Below are 19,021 nucleotides of genomic sequence, written 5' to 3' on the forward strand. Positions count from 1 at the left end.
AATATCTCCCACAAATTAAAAAAAAATTCCTTACAAAGACTTCAATTTATAATGACAGTTGTATGTTATAAAGATCCGTTCTAAATAATTTCTTCGGAGATTTTAGAATAGTCTTCGGTAAAAACCAATGCCAAATTACGATGAAGATAAAAAAATTGCGGGTAACCACAACGCCCCAAGGGTAACGATTTGAGAGTAGTTATGTGCTAGTTTTCTATGGATTTTCAATAGCAATCTGATATTAGCTGGGCATTAAAATCCTAAACGAACTACATATAAATCTAATATTGTTAAATTTTGTAAGCCAGTGCGGAGTACTTGCTATGTTTGTAACGATAGTGCAGTTATATGTCTGCAGGTGTTATAGTTTGACAGGCTCAGCAAGCGGAGCGGATGCAATGGCTCGGCAGCTGTCGAATTCCAAAGTGCCGCTCAATTGCTGTTTCCTGTTCGTCTTTCGAGAGTTTATGTTGTGCATATTTTCTTCTGTTGTCATCGAATATTCCAGTTTCTTTTCATAAACACTACACTGCACAAATGAATATTCAATTTTGAGTCTTTTTATTGTGCTGACAAAATGTGCTCTTGCGCTTGCTAGGGAAATGCAAATGGTTATGTTTAGTTTTCTAATTGGTGGATTCATAAAGGGTGTGAAGAAGGAAAACTTCTAAAAATTTGTGTTAAAGTTACAACTTTTTTTAAAAACAAAAATGCAAAGTGATAAATCTTATATGAACTGAAACTAAGTGATTCTTAGAAAGTCAGAAAAATGAAACAAAATATTATAAAATAAGTAGTAATAAAAAGAGATATTTTACCACAATGCACATAAAAGCTTACAATAGCAAAACCAATTTCAATATTTCTAATAAAATTATAGGTTTTGAAGTCTTCAGGGATCTCTGTCCAAGCAAAAAAATTTACTTTCAAATCAGAGAGGGTTCTGTTTATCATGATTGTTGTTATAATCTGAAACATTTTGTTCTTGAAGTTCACTGATACTGCCAATGTTAAAAGACACTGATTACAGCAGAAATATATGGTTTCTAACATGTCTGGTTACAATTCAGAGATCAAACATTTTGAGCTGACGTTCAAATTATTATAATAATTTAGCTAATATTATAAATTAAGGAAACTAAAATTGAACCCGAATATTCAATACTTCATTTTTAAATTTTAACTTTTTATTTACTTTTAAACGAAACATTGTGAATAATTCAAATATTTTGCTTTCCTATCTCAACAAAAGAGAGTGTAGAAGATTACATCGCAGTCCTCAATAACTGATTTTGTCTTCACATTTTACATATTTGGGTTACTTATACGCAATGGTTACCCTGTTGGAGGCCACTCGTTAGTATATACAAAAAACTTTCAGCAGATGTCCATGAAATTCAGTTTGTCAATATTTTCCATTTTACTACTCATGCAAATTGTCAATATTGTTTACACGGACAGTTTGAACAGAAATACATGCACATATACATAAAACGCATGCATGTGTAGATTTTGTACAAAATGGAAGTTGGTTAAATAAAATATTGCAAATTAGACATAAAAATAAAGTTACACCACAGATATAAAATGAAAATCATTTTTAAATTCTAAGGTAATTCTATCTGAAAAATACTCTGAATAGTTCACCATAAAGTTAGATGTTACTCTCTACACACAGAATAGCTGCTTGTGGGCTCATCACGATTAGTACTTTAGGTAAAGGCTGTAAGGGATTACATATAATGGTGATTGCCTCTCTCTTCTCAATATATATAAATATATAGGAAAATATTAAAGGCATTTAACGAGTCAATATCACCTCAACTATGGATAATCAAATAATCATAATCAATGTGATTAGGATACTATAGGCATATAGGTAAAACAGAAAACGAAAAGATGCCAGAGGAACCGCAGTTCTCAACAAATCATTTTGGTCTTCACATGCTTACGTCATTTATACGCCGTGTATACTCTCGTTTATTCAAAAAACTGTTAGTTAACTGAATACAGGGCGTTGAATGGAATTATAGAAGGAATTGAATACTATTTTTGGGAACGACATGCCACTTACGCCTTAGGTTTGGCTACTAACTTCCACGTCCTTGAATGTTTTGATTTAAAAGAAAGGTGGAACTAAGTTGGAGAAATTAAAAATTTTTCGTTGAATCTAGCGAGTTCGTAAAAACTGCTTAGTGGATATTTTCGTGTTACTGCAATGGGCTTAAGTACGATGGCCTGCCAACCAATCAAGTCGGCGTAAAAATGAAGAGAGGTCTGAAATCAATCACTGAAATTTCCTTTTCGTATAATGTATAAACACTGTGATGGAGTAGAACATTTTTGTCAGGGATAAGGCAGGCAGAGAACAAACTAAAATAAACTGAACCTTGTTTAGCTTATAATAATGGGAGGGTTGTTAAAGTGACATGAAACAAAATAATGTGATGAATGCTGGCGTCACTTCAAGCAATGGCTATAGAGGGAGCTCAACTTTTCGTACCACTTATGGACAACTGGGCGAAATGTTTAAAGCGAAGGCGATGTGTAGGAAATTATGGCAGGTTTATTGTAAGATATTAAGAAATTTTCATCGATTTCGATACGGTGATAGATCAAAACTCAACATGAAATTGAAAATACTCAGTGAATGCCGACGTTCTCTCAACAGCTCGTTCCAAGCAACTTGTGCGACCATTTCACAACTGGCAGCTATCCATCGACCAGCTCTCGGACGCCTTTGAATTATGCCAAAATATAAAGCGACCAGCGCATTTGCTTCAGCACTAAAATAACACTTGTATGAGTACTCCCTGGGAGTAATTTCTAATCGGCACCGCTTTGCTGGCGACGTTAGCCATAACAACAGTTTTACGATCCGAAGACATGTGACCAGCACGACGTCAAAAAGTCGCCGAATTGTTACGCTTACAAGTTCTCAAACTGTTGACCGAGAATTGCAATACCTCTGCATGCCTTCGCCGATGGCCGATGTAACATTCAACGGTCACGCAATGCGTTTGCGTTCGGCAAACTTAAGGAAACGTAGCGCACGAAATCAAATAAAAAATGAGAAGGAGCAATCCTAACAGGCCGTTGTGTTTCAGTAATAAAATGCTTAATTGGGCAGGTATTAAACAACAAAGGGGGGCAGGAATGAGGACCCCGCTCAGAAGTCAAAGCAATAGGTTTAAAGTGTGTGAATGCGAGTGAGTGGGTGCAGGAGCATGATCTCATTTGCCGAAGTATAAAAACAAACGCACTTGTGGACACGCAATCAGCTTCTGGAAAATACAATAAGAACAATATTGCATTAAAATGTTATTGCTATAAAATAAGTAAAAGTTGAATGTTTCTGGGAGGACTTCATTTATTTAATCAAGTTTTAATGGTTGCTCAAGCCAGTATTTTATTACCTAACAGTTGTATTCAAGACGTGGATTTGTCTGAAATTTCAGACATTTTAATTATAGAAAAGTAAATGAGCAGTAGTGGCAGATATAAAACAGCCTTTCTTCTCCTTCTTAATTGGCGTAGACACCGCTTACGCGATTATAGCCGAGTGCGCCAGTCGTTTTTTCTTTTCCAACGGAGTGGAGGTCTTCCTCTTCCTCTGCTTCCCCCGGCGGGTACTGCGTCGAATGTCTTCAGAGTTGGAGTGTTTTTGTTCATTCGGACAACATGACCTAGCCAGCGTAGTCGCTGTATTTTAATTCGCTGAAATATGTCAATTCGTTCCATCGAATGCGATGTTCGCCGTGGCCAATGCGCCAAGAACCATAAATCTTTCGCAAAACTTTTCTCTTGAAAACTCGTAACGTCGATTCATCAGTTGTCATCGTTCAAGCCTCTGCACCATACAGCAGGACGGGAATTATGAGTGACTTATAGAGTTTGGTTTTTGGTCGTCGAGAGAGGACTTTACTTCTCAATTGCCTACTCAGTCCGAAGAACTCCTGTTGACAAGAGTTATCCTGCGTTGGATTTCCAGGCTGACATTGTTGGTGGTGCTTACGCTGGTTCCAAGATAGATGAAATTATCTACGACTTCAAAGTTATGACTGTCAACGGTGACGTTCCCACTGCGGGTTAGGGGGACCCCCTCCAAGTTGGGGGAAACCGAATATACCCGTGGTAAGGCGTGCCTGTCGTGAAAGGCGACTAAAATGCCGCATGCACTGTGTCTGTCATTCTGGGCTTGCCTTGAATCTCAGCATAGTCCATGTCAGATATAGTGCTACAGTATTCATCGTAAAACGTGGTTACTGTACTCTGTATGTTTTATTCCTGGTATTCGACCGTGTTTTCGTTTACGATTTCGTTTACGAAGGGTTTTATGAGACACATGTTAACATATAGTTGAGTTCTTAAGGGTTCCAAGGAATTCTTGGGGGCTCAACTGGCAGTAGCGCGAGCTACAGGTCACACCAAAGACTAAAACATGGTACCACGGGGAGCAGTCAGCCTTTGGAGGAAACTCCAATCTGCTCATTGGGTTTTTGGCCCCTTGAGGAGATTCGTGGTGGCTGTGGTTTAAACCTAAATGCAGGAAGGGATTTAGTCCGATGTGGAGTCGCACTGCGGCCGGGTGCCCTATCCAGAGTACGGCAGACGTTTTAGATGGGCCTCGTACCCGACCAAGGTGGCTAGGGTGTGCTTGTCCACCCAAACCAATTGGAACCAAAGTATAAGTGTATCGCATTGTTTTGATCTATGTGCTTCTAGCAATAGAAAGCACCGTGGGGTTAGGCCTTCGCAGGCAGGAGCTCACGTAAAACCGCAACGGACTCTGTCAAGAGTGACGTGAGAGCCAGGAGATATTTCGTCTTGCCAGACCCATCTGCTTTGCTTCCTTGTTCAGTCTGAAAATAGCAGAACTAACGGCGCGGGTTTTGCGGCCGATGATATCAATATCGTCGGCATACGCCAGCAACTGTACACTTTTACATAAGATGGTACTATCTCTATTTAGTTCTGCAACTCGAGCTCTTTCACCAGAAGCAGTTTGAAAAAGTCGCACGGTAGGAAGTCGCCTTGTCTGAAACGTCGTTTGATATTGAACGGCTCGGAGAAGACCTTCCCGATTCTGACGCATCTTTTGGTGTTGCAGACATCGCGGAATAAAGGCAGCTCCTTTTCATGCTGTCGAAAGTAGCTTTTTTCGACGAAGAGGTGGTGAGTGTCGATTCTCCTTTCACGGATCTTTTCCAAGATAAAGTAGCCTTTAGACTAAAACAAAACTGATTTTATGCTACCGTTGTGTCTGCTCGAAAAAATACTGGCAAATAAAAGATGATATAAGGATGACCTTAGTTTCGGTGTTCGCTCGGCTTGCTACTGAGCGGGAATCATAAATAGTGGCCTATTTGAGAAGCAGTGGTGACGGGTTGGTCGAGACATTTCTTGTCATGGAATACTGTAAATTTGACAAACTTTTATAATTTTCTGAAAGATAGGGGTAATGAGTAGAGTATTTAAGTCGATGCTGATGTCCGTTATGTCGATGATTATTAACCTTTACAAGGGAGCATTCTAAAATTAATTAAACTCTTCTTAATCAAATATATGAACTTCAATATGCAAAATTTTTTCTATAAAAATATGTGAATTTTTTATTTAACAAATACATACATATTAGGGTAGGAAAAAACACATTTTTTTCGCTTGGTACTGTGACAAATTGTTCTTGGCACCTCTACAAAAATATCTTAAAGTGTGAGATCTCAAGGCAAATATTTTTCTATTTTTTACTTATTATCGCATAAATGCGTATTTCGCTTTCAATTGCTTCTTCTTTACCATTTTGTTTTAACCCTAACAGCTTAAGAGATGCTAACTGCGAAATTCCTTCAGAAAAATATGAGATTTGGTAAAGTATTAATCCTATTTTATCTACTCTTGCCAATACCACATACCTTTAACATGCCACATATTAAAAAGAATGTTATCTGGGTCTCATCATTTAATTTTTGCACTTTGACTAAGAATGTCATGTACCGAATATAGCGGTGTTCCGAGATATGTGATATAACCTAAAATTGGGCGATGCTACGCCCCGATCGTTTGAGTTTCGGCTCCTTAAAAACTCTCTCATACCATCTCCGGCATTAAAGTTTATGTCTCTGTTGTGTTTATTTATTGATTTGTCGCACTTTTAGTAGTTTTTAACTGTTCCATTATTTGGGGAATGATCCTGGCTATTTTTCGATTTCCATTTTTACAACGTCAATAAAAGTGCAAATGGGAGTTGTCCCCAGTGAATTTGGTTGTTGCAGCTTAAGTGGGTTGGGATATACTATATGTGCATTTAACCACGGGTGTCCCTTGTCGATTAGTGGCGTTTTTGGGCGTGACACTAGTCTGATAACGCTTATCTATGAACTCCAATTTCTTGTCTGTAGAATAATCCATTTTGAATTTCATAAAGATATCTCGTCGAATGAAAAAGCATTTTAAACAATTTAAAAGATTTTTTCAGACATTACTTTAGACAATAATCTATGGTAATATACAGGGTCTCCGATGTTTTTTCTGGATGTTACAAACTTCGTGGCAAACTTAATATACCCTGTTTAAGGTATAAGAAGAGACAATTTTTGTAAATCAGTATGTTTCCCACGAAACTGTGAGCCTTACAGTTTTTGTGGAGGTGTCTAGTAACTTCTTTTTCTATATATGTTGGTTTCAATGCGACAATGTCCGATGTTAGGCCTACTTGTTTCAATATAAATTGTAAATAGGGCAGAGTGAGGGCTCTTGACAATCATGTCCCTCTTTCAGAACTTTTAATAATCACAAGATTCAAAGTACTTCCATTAAACCAACACTAGTTTTAAGGAAGGAAATATGAGTTGGTTATTAATATAATTCTTACTAAGCTAAACAAAACGTGGGAATTTAAATACATTAAATGTAAAATAGGTGTTTTGTATGTTTGCTCAAATCTCATCTCCAATTCATCGAAAAGTTGTCTAAATTGACGACGAATTTCACATGAATTTCCAAATTTAAGCCGTAAATACACTCACTTCCGTGAAGCCCACAAATTTTTACTAAACCTACCGTACGTCATGAAGTCACAGTCGTAAATTTTTAATGAACAACAATAAATTTGTTGGCTTTGTCAATATGTTTGCGAATTAAATTTAAATATTTTATTTGACAGTGACGGTTAAAAACACACACAGCAGTGAGAGTAATACAGCAACAAATGCTCTCATGTGAATTTTATGACACTTTCGCCAATGTGTGTTTTTTCGAACCTGTTTTCGTACATATGAGTTTCATTCGCGCAAATGCTCGTGCATATATTAATATTTTAGTATAAAGCCAGGTGCACACGCTGCAGAATGCACACGGCAACTCAGCACCGTTAACGCGCTTATAAAAGCGTAATGGTTTCATTTGAACTCAACTGTAACATAAGCAACATAAAATCAGTTGAGCAGCGGGGTGTCAAATAACCTGGTTGAAATCGAAAGACACTACAACTGCCGTTGTTATCCGCAATAATGAAGGTCCTTCAGACCCAATAATATCCTGGCTACACATATTATCTTTTTATACCCTGAACATGAAGTTTGTAAATCCTAGAAGGAAGCATCGGAGACCCTATGAAGTATATATAATATATAAATTATCAGTATGTTGGGCTGAGTCAATTTAGCCTGCCAGTTTTTCAGATATCGTTTTGATATTTCGCAAAAGTCATTTTCTCTACAAGGAGCTGCTCATTTATCGGAACTGCCGATATCGGATCACTATAGCATATATTTGCCATACAAACTGAACGATCGGATTCAAGAGCTTGTATGGAAAACTTTCACATTTAACGTGGTATCTTCACGAAATTCGACATGGATTACTGCTTAAAGTAATAATATTATCTCCGAAAAAATTGTTCAGATCAAATTACTATAGCATATAGCTTCCATACAAACTGAACACATAGTTACTAAAAGAAATGCTCCTGTTAAGGCTATATTTTTCCTCGTACACGGCTTGTGGTGAGACGTTCGTTCACCGGGTGAATTTACACCATTTTAAATAGAATAAAACTGCAAACGAAACCGCCGAATTTCCATGCTGTATAAGTAAGCACTCCGAAGCGTGCCGCCACAATAATTAATTGCTGACAAAGAGGGCTGGCGGCTCAGAATGTATACCATAGTGAATGTCGCCAAAGCTTCCATTCAGCAGACTAAGCTTTCGAGCAAATTTTGTTGCATATGTCGGCAATTTATTTGCACACTTCGCTGGAAAAATATATTGAGCTTCTAGGTTTGCAACTGTGTGAGCAAATTCTTCTGTATACTTCCATTTTGTCATAAAATAGCAGTAAATTGCACCCTGTAAACGTATTATGGTCGATTTATTTGAGCGTTTTATTTATTTATAATACGAACACGGCCCTACGCAAACCCACATATCTACAAATGTAAACCTGTAAACGGTCTACATACAAAGCATATTCGGTGAAAGCAAAGGCGATGTGAGCAACCAATTGTCGTTGTAAATTGTTGACGGGTTTTTCGCTTTTGTGGCACAAAGCTCAACAGCCCAGGCAGTAAACTCTCTAGCACACACACAAACATATATATCTTATATACTTTGGGTATATACAAGTAAAATCTATATCCACGCATGGCGCTTGATAAATCTTTTTGTCTTTCATTCCAGTACAAAAATGAAAATGTAAACAAAAAAGTGAAATGAGAATAAAAATAGAGATCATATTTATAAGCGAGTCATACATGCACACTCTAAAAGGGTTTCAGCAGTTGCGTTGCTGACGACTGCATCCAAAGCGGTTTCTTTTTAAAGGGTTAAGTGGCTAAAACAAAAATAAACGAGTGGCGTGTCGCTGGTTGCCCACATGTATGTTTAACCCTCTAACAGGCAAAACTAAAGTCGGGGACAGAAAAGATTGGGAATATTTTTCTCGGGTAAATAGGCTCCGTAAACCTCAAAAATATCAGGTGAGAATAATCTGAAGCCCGCCTCAGGGCAGCCTTGCCGGCTTAGATCAAAATAAAGAAATAGGTGTGATTTCAATTAAAACTTCATTTTATGTCGAAAGAAAAGAAAATAAGAAAAAAAAGAAGAATTTCAATAACTATTGGAATTCGAATAACAAAGTTTATTCGTTTTTGTGATGATAGTCAAAAAACAGTTTTTCGTAGTCAAGCAGCATAAATTTAGTTTACATTTGGAACAAAAACACTGCGTTTCTGAACTTAGACACAATTTACCTTAATGGGAAAGTGATCATACTGATCAAAGCGACATCCGCGACTGGATGTTCTGCTCTTTTCCCTACATTAAATTTTTTCCTGCGGGTGTTGATGGTGTGAAATTTGGCTGACCAGCACAGTTTATACACAACTGCGAAAAGATCAGCAGCAATTTTTTCACGGAACTGGGGTAATTTTAACAGCTTGTCATCTTGTGCAGATAGATTGTTGTTGCAATTTTCTAAATGCAGACGTCGACACAAAATATATGAATTTGTCGCAGCCATATCTACGAAATGGTAAAAACGGCGTGTTATCGGATTTCGAGTCTTTGCGTGGATATGGTAACGACCCATAGTTACATCCATTAAGTCTACTCCCCCCCATATGGCCATTATATTCCCGTATAATTTGGTGGCACTTCTATATGCCGCTTTTGTTTTCTATCGTAGCGTGCAACTTTGCCCGATTGCTCGTTTTCATTTTCTCTTTGAAATGGCTGAATACCAACGTAAGTTGATGCCAATCGCATTGTCTTGTTGTCTTTCCACAAAACCGGATTATATCGACACCATATGCAGCCCCAACGTACTCAAATGAGTATATTTTTCCTTCGTGCTTTACATTCTTATCCTAGGGAAGCTTGCTTTTGGTATTCGGTTGCGCGTAAATATAGCAACAAAGGTAACGATGTATCGAAATTGTCGAAGTAGAGAATGTGATGAGCAAAATCAGGAATTGTTTGTGATAGTCGTACAACTACTTTTGCAGTACTTCCAAGATCCGGTAAAATGATGTTATGCCAGCTCCGTTATAGACTTCGAAGCGAAACGCAAATCCATTGGAGTCACACAAGACGAACAATTTTATTCCCCACTTGTGTGGCTTATTTGGCATATATTGCCGAAGCTGATGTTTTAATTTTGTGCTACAAATTTGCTCATCGACGCAAAGACGAGCAGGCTTTGGAACAGAATCGAACCGTTTGTTGAGTTCATCTGACAATTTTCGGATACGAAACAAGGGATCCTGGTTTACATTTTTCACTCCTCTCGCTTTCATGTCTAAAAGACAAATAAATTTTTATCGCCAAAAACTGTTTCACAGTCATTGATTCTTGAATTGGAGTGAAAGCATTTTTACCCCAATAGCTCTCCAAATTCGGATAACGGTAAGCGGACATATGAATGAGTACGCCAATGTATTTAAAAATTCCTTCAGCGTCGATCTTAAACTGGCTGTTGACATTTTCATAATAAGCTGTTCGATTTGCTTCTTCCACAATCAATAGAACTAGTTCTTTTATAAAAAAATAGCTGAACATTTTCATCGGTGTGTCAAGCTTTCTGATTCCCGTTGGTAAGCATGAGTTGCCGAGAAAGGCCACCTCATTCACATGCAAACACATATTTTTGTTTCGCCAAATAATATTTAGAAAATCATTTGCACTTTTCGAGATATTTTCAATACCTATAAAACATATGTTATCGACTGATTAAATCAAGTGCAAACTTTGAATGAAAAACATATACCTGAACCTGTAAAACCATCAGAAGAGGGAACAACTAAGGTAGTAGTAGTAGTTTCCAAGAATGGTAATGGAGATCGCGGTCTTTTTTGTTTTGAAATGTATTGCTGTCAATGACCTTGCTGCGGTAGAAGAAGATGCTTCAGGTATTTCTGTAAGCGTTGATGATCCTATAGATATGTATATCATCAATTGAACTTACATTCAAGGACATATCGCTGATTTGTATAAATGAATCAGGCATATAATTGTGGTCGTCCAATTCATTGTCACTGTTAAAATCACTATCATCCTCATCAATTTCAATATATTCCATTAACTGGAGCAATTCTTCATCACTAAGTTTACTTAAATGAAATTTCCTGCCATTTTTGTGCTGAATGTCTTAAAAAAAATAAAAATACTAGCAACTAAAGAAATATCTAAGAAAAATTTCGTGTAAACAGGCAAGGCCGCCCTCAGGCGGTCTTCGTGTTTGTGTTCTTAAAACTTGAACTAACTGAACTGAATTAACTTAAAATAAATTAACTGACTTCATCAAAAAAAAAAAAAAAAAAAAAAAAAATCTTCCGTATGAATATTTCGATAAAACACTGTTTATTTTGATTTTGAAAATTTTAAAATCGGATTATTATGCAATTAATTGACCTATAACGCTGAATTTCTGCATTCAACTGAGAAACGAAACGACATTTGTTGATTCTAAGAAAATATGAATTGATGTATTATCTAACGGTTCTTATAACAGTTGCAGACAACAACAAATTTTCTTAGGAATTTGTGACAATTTATTAAAGGCCGCCTCAGGGCGGTCTTGCCTGTTAGAGGGTTAATGGTAATAAAAGAACCTAACTTTTAAGTTTGTTTTAAAACGATTTCGGAGGTTCTTCACTCGAGACAGTAGATTGAACGAGGTGCCGCATTTTGTATCCATGGTTTGAGCTTGCAATTCCTATTTCACCATATTTTTCACATGGTTCGTCGAATTTGTACACTCACTTTTTTCTCGGAGAATTTATCGTCGACTTCGATTCGACGTGTTCAACAATATTTTTAAAAATATGAAAGTTTCACGACCCCAATTCGAAATTTCATATTACAAAATATGGTTGGTATATGTAGTGTTTTAACTTCGTCAACTGTGAATATGTATGTATATGTAAGAGATATATTTAACTTCAACAAATATTCTTAAAAGAAGAAAGTAAGAATTTTTGTATATGATTAAAAGTACCCCAAACATTTCAGTTGAGATTCTTTCCCTTTCAGTTATCGTTTTTGTCTAAATCAAGAAAAATTAGCAGAAGTTTTACATTCACTTGATCTCTTATTATGTTATCAAATTTGCAGTCCTTTATTTCATCTTTTTCAATATCTTCACGTTCTTGATGATCTATTTTTAGTATACGAGGTATGACAATTAAGTAATAAGACAGATTCCATAAAAACTGTATATTTGAACGTTATTCTACAACTCTGCCATCCCCTTCAAAGTAGTCCCCTTGGGCAGCTATACAACGATTCCAGCGCGTTTTCCATGCTTCGCAACATTTCTGGAACGTTTGGACTGGTATGTCTGTAATCGACTCAAAATGATCCCTTTAGAGGCCAAATACTGGGACACGCTGAGGACGGTGTGGCGCACCCTGTTAACTCGTTTTTGCAATCTTTCGAGTACTTGGCGATAGTAGACTTGATTCACAGTTTTCCACGGTGGAACAAATTCTTTGTAGATGATTCCACGGCTATCAAAGAAGGCAAAAATCATAGTTTTCACCCTCGAATTGCTCATGCGAGCTTTTTTCGGGTGGAGGGCGCGCGGAGACAACTATTGTGAGCTTTGGCGTTTTTTTTGGTTTGGTAAGAGAACTATCACCATACACTCTTACAATTTTAGCGTAAGTTTCCGAAGCTGTTTCGCCCAATCTGGCGCAAAATTTTATCGCGAGGCTCTTGATTTCGTTTTTCTATTTTCGTGACGAGCACTACAAACACACGCCTACTTAACTTGACGCAGCAGTCGAACTAAACAAGCTAGAGCGATGGCACATATATCAATGGAGAGGGGAGGGATGCTGGAAAAAGAGAAAGGGAATCTCAGGGTCACAGGTTTACTACAAGCGCGGCAATAAATACAGTCTTATTACTTAATTGTCAAACATCGTATGCAATACCATTTCGGAACACAGCACGGTCCTTTCCATTTCAGTTCAGTTACTTAACTGCTTTAAGTTAGTGGTAGTGGTTAGTTAATAAACCGGTAAACATCAATAGTAGACTTGCCAATAGAAAGGAACCCATTTGAGTTAGTAATTTTCAATTGAAATATAATAATGCGCCAGATACTAGATTATAATAATTCTTATCGATTAGACCAATGATTTAGAGATATGTTATGGAATATACTTCTACACTTTCTAACTGAACTACTCCTACTGCTTCTACTACTCGTATATAGGACAAAGGAAACTCATATTTGCAGCCGGATTGGGTATCGAACTTGCTGCAAATGTAAAAGGAAAACAAGTAAGGAAGGGCTAAGTTCTGGTGCAATGGACATTTTATACTCATGCAGCTTGCAAGAATCAGAATAAGGTGCGAAACCAAATATAGTATATCTCACACATTGACCGACATGTTCGATGAAAAGTCAACTATAGGTGCCGTGGTCTAAATATTCGGTACCTAGGGGATTGAACATTTTTTGTTGGATTTTAACAATTTGTGATCATAAGGTGGCACAAACCAAAGACATTATTCGTGCAAAGTTTTATTCCGTTATATTAACTGCTTCTTGATTTGTGTACTGGAAACTGATCGAATCAAGTAAAATTGTGATATGTGGGAATTCGGCGTGATTGTTATCCGATTTCGTCCATTTTCACAATGTGCCATAACAATGTAAGAAGAATGCCACTCGTATCAACAAGATCAGTTATGCCTGTGATTGCAACGCAAGCAAAAACATCAAAGATACAACCGTGGAATTGCCGAATCAGCATTATGGAATCATGCGGCAATCCACGTGAGGTGATGGCAAGTAGGTTTGACCGAAAAGTTAGTTGTAATAACTCGATCGGCGCGAACGGGGAAATAAAAATTGTTTAAACCAAACCTCGTGTTTTATTTACTTATACATTAAACTTGTTAGAAGGCGGGGCCACTGCGATCCCCTGTGCCAAATATAAGATTAAATATTAATTTAGTGCTTAGTTAATGCACTCTATGTGTTTTCGGTTAATGGCGATTTGTGGGCGTGGTAGTGGCACGATTACGCTCATCTAGGAACTTCAACTTTTTTTGTGCTACGAAACCTGCATACCATGTTTCATCAATATATCCTAATTTTTACTCAAGTTACAGTTCGCACGGATGGACGGACAGACAATCAACCAGTATAAAAATGTAATTTGATGAGAAAATATTGCACATTTCTAGGGGACATGAGGAAATACATAAGCAAACTTTATTTTATATATTTACACAATCTTACCACCCAAAAGGCTTGAAATATTCTTCGTATGTCTTATGTAATCTCAAACAGTACGCTTGATGGTATATCTCCTTGTGGTGTATACAACAACTGTAAACAATGTTTTCAAAAATGTCACAGCACGCAAATGACACACGCCTTTGTTTGGTCCCGCGCACCATTTGTGTCGCTGCCTTTTATCCGGTTATTTTGCGCTCGCATTTACTCCTTGAAGGACCACTCAATTGTCCGCTAAGYCATTTGAAAAGGTTGTGTTTTCTGTTGCAAAGGGCTAAGTGCCACTTCTCTGGGTCCATAAGGAGTTGTGTTTACAATTTTTTTATTTCTCCCGTAGGCACACAATTTACAATATAAGTAGATTGGGTGATTTGTGCGAGTGCTTTCCTAAAGTGGCTAAAACCTCAGCAAAGATTTCTTAAGACACGTTCAGTTGCAATGGAAGGGTTCAAATTAAATTTAAGCACTGACAAGATAAATCTCAAATTCAGCCTGCGTGGACAAAATGACACTTTAAGAATGTTTAGCTGAGTTATGCCTTATTTTGATTTAAAATTTCGGCTCCTTGTTATTTGTTGCATTTTGGTAGTTTCACTTCTATGAAGGTCTCATATAATAAGAGTACATAAAGGTGCATTCCTTTGCACTTGTTCCAAATTAGTAATGATTGGCAGTCTTTCGTATTTTTCACATTTTTGTCTTTCTGTTAATTCCGTAAGCCGATGGTTTGTTGATTTATAATTTTGTTATGTATCTCACCTTGATTACAAGAACATCGTTGACTGTTGCAAAACACAGTCAATAGTCGGTCAAACACTTTAAAATAAGTGTAGTTTTCTTATTTATTTGATTGTAGTGTACTCAAGATCCGGAAAAGCAGATAACCTGTAAAACTGTCGAAATGTATGGGTAAAGGTTGTTGCAATCTAGAAAAAATAATTATCGATTTTTTTTCGTTTGTGTAGTTCAAATTTGATGGTGAGAGTATTCAGCCGAAAGGGACCGATATTAGGAAAGTCGTTTTATAATTATTTCGTAGATTTCTCACAAAATAATTTTTTAAACGGATAGACAATAATCCATGATTTAAATAATCAATACCCGTATTTCAAAAGTATTGACAACCATAAGTAAGACTCTTAGAAGAACAGAACAGTAACCCATAATTTTGTACCACCATAAAAGTGCTCATATTCATTCAGACAAATAAAAGTTAGTTTAGCCCTAAGTTAGTAACGAAGTGCTGTGCGATATTTTGAAATTAAGTATGAGGTTATTGAATGTCCGAAACTGAAACTTAAGAGTGTAAATTTAAATAATCTCCATTGTTTGCTATTGGAGTGTCAGATATGAAGGTAATATTGAATGTAAAATGCAGTCAGAGGACCCCTATTACGGTTTACAACTAAACTATGCCACAGTTGTTCATCTCACAATTTTGTATATTCGAAAACAACTCAACCAATGAATAAAAGTTGAATTGCCATCGTCTTACAACATTAGTAATGATATTACCGATCACAACTTCATATTGATGAAAATGCTAAAGAAATAAAAATTTACAACTCGTTTCATGAAGTTGTTGTAATTTATTCTTAATTTGTTTTTGTAAATTTGAATACATAGCGAACAAGTAACCATTATTTAATTATTTCCAATAATTACTTTTATCAAAGCATCGAAGGTTATGGCCAGTTCATTCACTCTTCCCTAAAAGATTTTGAAAGTCATATGCTTTTTAATTAAGGCAAATCATCATTTATTGAATTGTCAACACGTTCGTGTTTTGAAAATTACCACTATTTAAAATTAAATTGATTAAAAAGAGTTTAGTTGCCTTAAGGTGTTATATAGAGTTTGAATTTTCAAAACTTCGTCATTTTCTTAATGTATAAATATTTAAGAATACACAAAGAAAATTTCTTATCGTTCCGGTAAATATTTTCGCAGTTACATGCAAATTTGAAAAGGCGTTTCAGAGTTCTTGAAAGTACATTCCAAACTTTAAACGCGTGTTTTTCGAAATGGTGTTTTCAAAGTCGGTGATCAACATTACTCAAAAACGGCTAAGCCGATTAGTCTCAAATTTTAACACAAGTTTCTAAAACACATTTTTTATTAATTAGTCGACGATTTTTTCTCACCGATAAATATTTTTTTTTTATAACCAAAATAAGGCCGAAATTTTGCTCAGAAATTGATGTTTTTTTTTGCGAAACCGACATTTTGTCAAAAAAATAGTTTGCTTATTCCTTCAATTTGCTTTGCAAGATTTAACATTTCTTTTACGAAATGAGTGTTTTTTTTTTTAATTTCAGAGAATCCAGTTGAGAGATCCAGTGGTCACCGCAAAACGTCTTTTGTGAGAGGCGTTTCCGAAGTTCAGCTGTAATTTCATTCCAAATAAATATTTTAAGATACTATACTATGTGCATAAACTTTTGGAACAATAAATTTAAAAGATTTCTAAGAAAAATTCGCTTTTTTCGGCTTCCTAACTTTATATAACACCTTAAAGTTGGGTTTCTTCAATTTCAATTTAATTAACAAGTTGTGAGCTAAATGGATTCACTAGTCGTTACTTTTTAGCCAATTTGTAGAATTTATTTATTAAATCGACTTATTTTTACAGCTCATGGCAACTAAAACCGAATAGAAGCATAACAATTGTTTGCTTTGAGTTTCGAAAACATCTATCTCAAAATTGTTATAATAGAACGAGAAAAATATAATAAATAAGTATAGTATAACTTCTAATATTGAATTATTAAAAAAACTTTCAGCCGCTGAAATTAAAATGAAATGTAAACTTCCGCCTCATAAAATCCGTCGGCGATTAAAGTTCAAATGAATTTCATCAACATCATCAAATTGAAAAAGTTTATTGGCTTATAGGCGGATGAGGAAGGCAAGAGCACCCACACACATGCTCGTATATGCACACACATATGTGGTCGTAATTGTATGTGAGCATGAGCATGTGTGGGCACAAGCAAGCAAAGCTGAAAAGTTACGCCTGTAATTCGAGTGAGTGAAAATTTAATAAAACCGAATCAAAAGTCAAATTATTGTCACAATCAAAAGCATAAGAAACCACCAAAACAGCAACAGCAAAAAACAAAAAAAAAAAAAAAGCAAGTTTAATGAAAGTTTTATGCCAAGCATCGCATTAAGCGTTTGCCGCACATATGAAATGAGCTCAAAATAATTACACAAAAGCAAAGCGAAGGAAACTGCTTTAATCGCCTACAAATTGAGTTAAGGCCTCAAACAAATTCGCGGAGTTTCATTTGTGTGCAATTGTGGCTGGCAAGTTTCGGTTTCGAGGCGAAATTAGCTGCAGGCGCAACTCGTGTCACATGCGCAATCTCCGCTTCACTCAGTTTGTGGCAGCGGGTACTTTCACATAAAAAGGTATTAAGGAAATTATGCGGTGATATGGCGGCTCTGGCGGAGTAAAGCAAATAATTTTAATAAGACGCACACACAGACGAGCACATATCGAAGCAAAGGTCTTTTACACATGCAGTGGATCCACACACACTCTCACACAAACCTACATGCACCATGTGTTGAATGAAAATGTGGGCGCCCGAATTGTTATGCTGTCTGAAATTGGTGCTAAGACGCAGACTGACGCTGAGATGATATCAGATCTTAATTACAAGAAATATTGTCTTTGTGTGCCAGCTTTGTTACATAAGACAGAGTGTTTGCTGGTACGTAGCCTCTAAGAAGGCAGCAGCAAGCAGGTCTTGCTGGAAAATTTGCACTGCGTATTGTTATATAGCCTTACAGCTGGATGGAAGCGGATAAGAGATAAAAGTCCCATGGGTTAAACACAGTTAGAACTGTTTCTTAGCGCTCAATTACGGTATAAAGCATATATATATGTATGCATTGTTTACTTATCGTTTAGTTCGAAAGCTTTTTTAAACTATTTCACACTTATTCTACTATGAAGAGAATATTTAGCCCAGAGTCTGTTCAAAATATTCTTCATTCAACAAATTAGTATTAAAAAAGCAACCACCCAAATAATACACCAACTAGAAAAAACGTTCACTTTGGCTGTGCTGTGGCTATAACACTCTTCACAGGTGTCTTAAACGGGTATAAAAAGATCCATATTCTGATTTTGAACGGAGAGCTTGAAGGACGGTTATATGCTATATTGACTCGATCTGAACAATTTCTTCGGAGATTGTACTATTGTCTAACACAATAATGCATGCAAAATTTCGTAAATATACCTTAACAAATAAACAAATAAACAAGTTTTCTATAAGGGTGACATATTGACGGTTCCGATAAATGAGCAGCTTCTAGGTGCGGAGAACATGTGTATAAAATAAAAAATGGGTTGCTAAAAAACTTCGCGTATATAAACATACACCCTCGTACAACTATATTTCTCTGAGGTTTCTGATGATTTGCGCCTTTTAACTGTCCGATTGAACTTTCAATATGATTATAGTATTCAGTTGGAGTGAAGTGCACAGTTTTGCTAATTCCTTATATTTGCCTTAAAAATCAACACACTGATTTGAAAGATTTTCCTTCTGGGAATGCTGTTTATGTAAAACGTGGACTATAATGCTAACGTGAGCCATTTGGTACGAAATAGAATGGATAAATATATTATATGGAGGGTTGAGCTTAATCATAATTACAAGGTGGTGGGGTAAAATATTAATTATTGCGATTGTATATTCACAATTATAAATTGTTTAGAAGGTAACTAAAATCTGTCATGCATATTCAGTAAAT

Source organism: Bactrocera latifrons, unplaced genomic scaffold (genome assembly GCF_001853355.1).
Source record: "Bactrocera latifrons isolate USDA-ARS-PBARC rearing strain unplaced genomic scaffold, ASM185335v1 scaffold_52, whole genome shotgun sequence".
Lineage (NCBI taxonomy): Eukaryota > Metazoa > Arthropoda > Insecta > Diptera > Tephritidae > Bactrocera > Bactrocera latifrons.